This window comes from Vipera berus (genome assembly GCF_964194415.1).
Source record: "Vipera berus genome assembly, chromosome: 1".
NCBI classification, from domain to species: Eukaryota; Metazoa; Chordata; class Lepidosauria; order Squamata; family Viperidae; genus Vipera; species Vipera berus.
Window position 1 is genome coordinate 78,689,943 of NC_138202.1, and position 8,214 is coordinate 78,698,156.

The window sequence follows — 8,214 nt, forward strand, 5'->3', positions numbered from 1 at the left end:
ACTACAGTAACTGCAAGGAGGGAATAATCTTTTATATATCTTCTCTTTCTTTTCTTTTCTTTTTCTATTGTTTTCATTTTTATTCTTTTTTATTTCTTATGTTTGTCTGAGGTTATATTAGTTTTTCTCTTAGTATTTGTATTTTAATAGAATTATTAAAGAAAAAAAAGTCAAAACCAGCACCTTGAATCAGACGCAGAAACAAACTGGCAATCAGCACAGTCTACAGAGTAGAGGGGTAACAAGACGCCAGTCTACTGCATTCTACATCAGCTGAAACTTCCATATAGTCTTCAAGGACAATCTCATGTAAAGTGCATTTGAACAATTCATCTGGGAGGTGTCCAGGACAGAGCTTCCTGAGCTAGGAAAAGGTGCAATTGTTGCACAACATGAAGCTGTGCAAAGGCCCTGTGAGCCACAAATCAATAAATAATGCAGAAAGATTGTAAAACATATAAAAGTTGCTATTCCAGTAAACAAATAGTTTTGAGAACTAAGGGGTAAGTAGATAATTTGATAGGACACCTCTGCTGACATAAATATCTAATAAATAAATAATATTGGATCAGTGCTGGTATTTTCATGGAAAATATTGTTAAATAAATTAATTGATCTTAACATAAATTAAGTGATCCCTCATTAACCTTTTAAAAGATTAATAAATGCCAATGTCCTTCCATTCCTTACAACCAACTTCCAGAATATGAATCAAAGGCTGTAGTTTTTAGTTTGAGCTCTTGTTATGTTTGTTTCGTCAGTTGCTTCTTCGATTTTATATTATCTCATGATTGTGATCTTTGAACACACATCAATGTTTCTGAATAGTGTTTTCATCTGCGAATGCTTTCTCTTGTGGTTTGACTATAGCAAAGCAACTGCTTATTCTTCACTAAGTAATAGTTCTAAAGCAGCACTGTGATATTGGATTTAGCTTCCCAGCCATAAGATATGTGCTAACTGTAATTGTAAAATGTTCTTTGGTTTAAATTTGGGAACAGGGCCTACACTTAAGTGTGGTTCACCATTTCAGATATTTTTTTAAAAAAATCTATATATCTCATTATTTCGTTCATATTTTCATGTGGAAATTTCATTTTTGAAAGTAGCAGGAAAAGGAGTTATGTTTTTTTTTAATTTACTGTCTTTTACACTGGAGTGAGAGTTATTATTACAGGATTTTATGCATGTAAGTTTAGTGTGATTCCTGTTGGAGATGTATAAAAGAATTCAATCTCTTGATGCAGATGGTATGTTAGAATCAAGAGTACAAACAAACAGTCCTCTGGTGTTCTGCCAGGCTTTGTAAGGAAACATTTCATGCTGTGAAACTATCTATTAATAATGTAGATGCTTAACAGCCAGATACCAAGTGTATCATATATAAAAGGGTGCTAATTCAACATTGTAGTGATAAATAATGTCAGGTAAAGGAGAAAAACAGTTCTGTACAGCACATAAAAATAAGGGTGAGAATATGATGTATACTTCTACTGACATGAACTTCATGTACTCTTCTAGAAGCTTTTCCCCCCTCTTTTCTAAGGAGCATTTCTGAATGTTGATTCCTGAGGACCTTCTGGCCAGTCTCTGCAGTTTCCCTACAAGATTCCAGAAGTGGTTTGCCATTGTCTCCTTACCTGAGGATGAAAGAGTGTCACTGGTCTAAGATCATCCAGCTGGCTTTATGCTTCAGGTGGGAATATAATTCATGGTCTTCTGGTTTCTAGTCTGGTGTAACACTTGGAAACCATAATTTTATTTATTTATTTTTATTTTAATTCCATTTATATCCCGCCCTTCTCCGAAGACTCAGGGCGGCTTACAAGCTTAGCAATTTGGGAGCAAGGAATAGAGTTACATCCATCCATGAGCAAAGAAAAGTGATACTTCTGGTGGCTGAAGGCCAAAGTTAAGAGTGTTCAGGATAGGTTATGATGGAAAAACAAGAATGAAAGTTAGAAACTGTCCCATGGATGAGTGTAGAGTTAGAGCAGATATGTCAAACACAAGGCCCGGGGGCCGGATCCGGCCCGCGAAGTGGTTTCATGCGGCCTGCGAAGCCATCCTGGAAACAGTGAGGGAACGCCCCCCTCTGCCTTGGCCCTGGCCCAGAGACCCTCCTCCTGCCAGAGACCCTAAGATCTGTCCCACTCCTGCCCAGGCCCCATAGGCACCCTTGATGCAAACGATGTAGAGCTGGCCACGCCCACCCAGTAGGCCATACGTACTCTAGCCATGCCCACCCAGTAGGCCACGCCCACCCTGGCCATACCCACCCGGCCCCCTGAGGGCAACCGCAATGCTGATGCGGCCCTCAGTGAAATTGAGTTTGACACTCCTCAGTTAGAGTAAGTGGAAGTGGTTTCAAGAGGTCTTTCCTTCCATACACACAGTAGTGTTGGACTCTGGAAGTTTTCAATCCACAAGTTGCTCATGTGAATACTTCACTGAACACCATGCAAGAAAACTTCAGTATGTATGAGTGTGTGTATGTATGTGTGTATACAGGTAGTCCTTGACCTGTGACCACAATTGAGCACAAAATTTCTGTTGTTAAATGAGATATTTGTTAAGTGAGTTTTACCCCATATCACAACCTTTCTTGCCACCATTGTTAGGTGAATCACTGAAGCCAATAAGTTAGTAACATAGTTGCTAAGTGAATCTGGCTTCTTCATTGACTTTGCTTGTCAGAAAGTCACAAAAGGTGCACAGACATTTTCTAATGAAAGACAAAAACAGGAAAAGATATAACAAAGCTTATTGTTAAATCTCAGCTTCTACAGATATTGATGCAATCCAGAGTGTTTACAAAATCAAAAGTGGATCCACTATGAAGGAAAAGGGAGAGGTTAGCTCTGTATAGGAGAAGTGACAGCAGCCAGGAGTTATGTCAAAAAAGTCAAGATGGTAGCCACAAAATGAGATTGAAGCTCTTATCAGAAGAAAATGGAAACTCAACACATTATATCTTGGGGCAGGTAGTTTTTTAAAAGTTTTGTTCATATTGTTGCAGTACAGTGCTGGCTGGGTTAACCAAGTTGGGATGATTACTATTCATAACAATTACACAAAAAGTTCCTTGAATATTTCCTTCATTCTTTAATTCTTCTACATGAATTTAATCTATGGAAAAAGTTTGCTTTCAATAATAAGACATGGTATCTGGCTTGCTTCAAGGGTTTCAATAACTGAAATACTTTGGAATAAGAGAAGTACGTATGCCTGGAGAACCCCTGAGTATATTGTGGCTTTTAAAATGCTTTTAAATTTCCCAGCATTCTTCTCATTAATGGTCTTTTGATATAATATGAATAACTAATATTTCTATGATCTGCTGTCCAGGATTCTGCAAGAATATATAATTGTACACAAACGAATAAGATTTGGCCATTCAAGGCAATGGCCAATGTGATGTAAAAGATAAAAACACTGATTTGCTGTAAGTCATTTTCTTGGGATATGGATCTATAGACTTGTGTGGTTATATAAGAAAGTTTTTGGTTCTTAGGATTCACATTTATTTCAGTGAAAAGAAATTTCTTGAGTAGTCCCATTCCCCACAGCCAGGAAAAGGCAAAAAATGTGAAAATGCCTCTCTTCCACATCTCTTCCCAGTTTGTCATTTTTGGATTTATTACTGACTCCCATATTTCTGTTTTGTGCAATATGAGGCACAATAGTCCTACTTACTCCTTGTAAAATTATTCAACATATTGCAGATTATAATATTTCCTATGATTATCTATTTTTCTAATCTAAATTTAATAATAGTTCTTAACTATATACTTATGTTCTTTGAATAAGATATTTTTTCAGAGACTGTAATGTTTTTCCTCTTTCTTTCTTTCTTTGTCTCTTTCTCTCTCTCTCCTTCCTTCAGATTTGTTCGTTGAAGGCCAATGTCATAGTTCCGATAGATGAAACCTTTCAAAAGAACTTCGAGGCATTGTTTTCCATAAAGAATCTTTTATTCGGGAAACAAAGTATCGGCACTACATAGCTGAACCCAAAAACTAAATTCCCTTCCCCCTGATACAAAGCAACAATGTGCAAGTCCCACCCCCGATAAGCTGTCATAAATCACATCCCCCAATTAATTTAAAGCACGGGCTTTCTCTACTGGCAGGAGCAGTTTAAGATCAGGATTAAAAGTGAAAAGTTTAATTCTGATTCATGTGGGGAAAATACACAACAGCAGAAATCCCTCCAAAAATGTGCTGATTGCAATAGAATTAGCAATCTGTACTGAAATAGCTAGCAGTTACCACAAAGCTGTAGTTAAATGCAGTGAGGGTTGCCCACCAGAAGATATGAACCACTTAAAAAGAAATTCTTACAGAACAATCACTTGTAAGAATATATAAAGAGAAAAATTTGTAATTTAAAAAGAGAAAGGGAATGAATAAAGGGAAAATTGCATAGGAGACAATATTCCATGCCAACTTGTAACTGCCTGAAATAACAGAAGATCTTACTTCATAATAAACTTGTAATTGCCCAAAACTACAAAGAAAAGGCAATACATATAATGTTCATTTAAGGTTTTAGAGATCCAATTCAAATTGTCAGCCAATTGACCACTCTTGCCTAGGTTGATCTTGATGTACCCATCAGGGTTGATGGATGGGTGCACTTTCGAGAATTGCAAAATTTTTAAAAAATCATCTCCTTTGAATTCTTCACATGGAGACCCAATCACAGTCATTCTTATAGTCCCTGTTCTTTTTTGTATAGTACTACCTTTCCAGATGGCCTGACTCTTGACATTCTTAAAGGAATTTAAAACAAATTTCAAATGTATTGAACTGAACTGACAAAGAAATATAAGACAAAGAAGTAAATTGCTGTAGACGTGCATTACTGATTCTGAGCAGCTTAAATGTAGAGAAGAATATTGGGCTATGAAGGATAAAATGTAAATACGTCTTCACTGCCTATCCATTCTTTAGTACCACTGCATGTAACAAAGCTGTAAATCACAGGACTAGATGAGGTACTACAAATAAAGCTCCTGGAATTCTTTAAAGTGTTCAGTTAAATATCTGAATGCTCTGCATTCTGACACTATTCCTAACTTTGCTACCTTTCTTGCTGGACATGGTTTTTCACCACTTCTGGTATTATCATGCATAGAAGTAAGACTGGACTATCTAAAATGCACTTTCTTTAAGCATTGAGAAAATGCCTTCCTTAACAAGCAAGCACTGGATACACAGCTTCGATATCCAAGAGAAAAAGAGATTTTTATTATCACTTTGACAGAAACTAGATTTTGATGAAAGCACAGCTGCTAAATTCAAACACATTGAGATTTTGTCTGCATTCATTCAGAAGACAAGAAGAGGACAGTCTTTGACATGTGCTTTGTAGGCAAATGAACAGAAATAGAACCAATTAACTAGCCTGGATCAATTTTCAATGAGTACAAAGTTTTGTTACTAGTTAATTCTAACAATAGCAAAGGCTGTCAGGTGTGATATTTATTTTCTCTCTCTCCTAAAAGTAGAGAGAAAAATGAAGTCAGGGAATAATATGGAACTTTTCTGTGTATTTCTTTCAGGAGAGCAAAAAATCAAATACATATTTACAGACACATTTGAATCATTGTAAAAAAAAGGGGGGGAGGAAGCGTCTGAAAATATATGAATTAGTAGAAGATCTCTTCTGTATAACTGAAAGTATGTATAGATTTCTAAACAGATGATGGGTCAGTACTTTCAAGATCAGTGACTAGCATTTTAATCAGGGTGCCTTGTGTGTGTGTGTGTTTGTGCGCCTTCAACTCAGTGTTGACTCCTGGTGATTGCCTAGACTAGTCCCTACAGTTTTCTTGACAGGGTTTTGGGAGTGTATGCCTTCGCCTCCTTCACAGGGCTGAGAGAGAGTGACTGGCCTCAGCTGGCTTCATGTTTGAAGGGGGACTAGAACTAACATCTCTGTTTCTATCCCAGTGTTATTCTGTTTGGCATATGTTAACCACTTTAAATGTCTAATTCACGGGTATCAAACTCGATCGCATCACATGACATATTGTGACGTATCACAACATCTTTTGCCTTTGTGGAGCCGGGGTTGGCATGGCCTGCATGCGAAGCACCGGCCTGCGGGCCACCAGTTTGACATCCCTGGTGTAATTAATTCTTGAAAGTAATAGGAAAAAAACTTACATCTTTTGGAAAGATCTTCAACAGAAACCATTATAATAACCATCTCATACATACTCAGACTTTTCAGGATTGGCTACCAACATTTTCATGTACTTTGGTGTTTTCAGCTTTGACAGTGCCTCTTATTTTAGCCTCAGTCTTTCCAGTACCTCCGTGCAGGTAATGGCCACTTTAAGAGCCTCTAGTTATTTGTTAGGAGACATGACATAAGTCTGATCCAACAACTAGTGGATGTGTACAGCCAAGTATATTATTTTGCTTTTGTTTTTTAAAAGCTCAATTGTCTTCTGTACTTGGCTATTTCTTTAGCTCACGCAGAGTCATTTTGCAATACTGATCCAGCTATTGAAGGGAGTCTGTGTGCTAACAATATTAATTAAGACCTCACATGTTTTTTGCACAAGAGACTCATTAGAAGCCCCCATATGACACAGGCCTATATTGGAACTTAGGTTTTTCATCTGGCTTTTTGTTAGCAATGTGGTAACAGTCTTTATGTTTATTTTTTACCAGAATAAATCTACTGCTTGGAAAATCTACAAAAGCACTGTTATGAGTGTCCCCATAAGACATGGGAATAAGAGTGTTTCTGCAGATTTTATAAGCAGTAGATTTACTTATTTATTCATTCAATTTCTATAGCCATTCAACTCAACCAAATGACTCTGGGTGGCTTACAATTCTAAAATTATAAAACAATTAAAAACATTAAAAGAATAAAAATGACCACAAAATAAATGAAAATAACAGCTGAGATGTGTAATCAATTAATAGTAAAGCCAAGAAACAGGAGCCTTCATATATTCCAAGCCTTAGGTCCAGGTACAAAATGAAGTTTTTAAAGCCTTACAAAAGACCAACAGGGGCCATTCTAATCTCCAAGGGGATTGTGTACTCAGATATGAGCTGAGAATCAATTATTGGTAAATATAAATGGAAAGTCCTAGATCCTAGTTGCAGAATCCCCATTAGCCTCTGACTGATCACTGTGAACTAGTTAGACCTTTGCACTAACTCACCAGGATTCATAAGGTAGCCAGATATTTTTTTAAAAACATACATGAGCTGCTTTGATCCCCTGCATATTCACCCATGAGACACATCCTCTGAATTCATTACTCATGTGCTAGTTTATTTTTACAGATTCTTCTCTGTAGTGCTGATATTTTTATTTGCCCGGAAGAAAACCCCTATGGATTGGTAAGCAACGAGACAGTCTTCAAACAAAGGACATATAATTTTCAGTTTTTAAAAAGATGTTTAAAAACTTACCATTTGAAATGGTATTTAATGGCTGTGTTTGCTGAATGTATTGCCACTAGTTTATTATCAGAATAAATTCTAAAATTTATGATTATTTAGTTATCTGCCTTGAGTGGGCAAAGTCCAGAAAGGTGACTTAAAAGGTAATTTAATTTTTTTAAAGAGAGTAAAATAGAATTGTGCTGGGATTTGCCCAAGATATTTTTGATCAAAAAAATCCCAAAGCTATTATATATGTGGGAAAATAAGATTTGACAACCTGTACGGCACAAAGCCTTTTGACTGCAGCTGCTCAGAGAATGACTTATATCAAGAATTGTGTTACACTGTGCTGCTCTGAAACAATTGTGTGCAGTGGAAGAAAATTACCTGCAGGGCCTAATGCCTAGTAATGCTTATTTTTCACATAAAATAGAAGTCACTTAATCTATGGGTGCTTTGTGCAATGAGTCCCAACTTTATGATTATCAATCATAAAACTTCTTTAGCCTGCAAATGAATTTTGTGCCTCTAAGTTTAGTTTAGTTTAGTTTTATTAAATTTTTATACCGCCCTTCTCCTGAAGGACTCAGAGCGGTGAACAGGGCATATAATAAAAATACAAAAATACAAAAGTTAAAATAGAATTAAATTAATGCCCAAAATAAAACAATAAAATATACAAATATTTAAAACCCTAAATTAACTCCCCATCAGGCCAGGCCAGCTTGTTCGAATAAGTGGGTCTTTAACCCGCGCCGGAAGGAGCGGAGATCCGGTGCCATCCGGAGCTCAACCG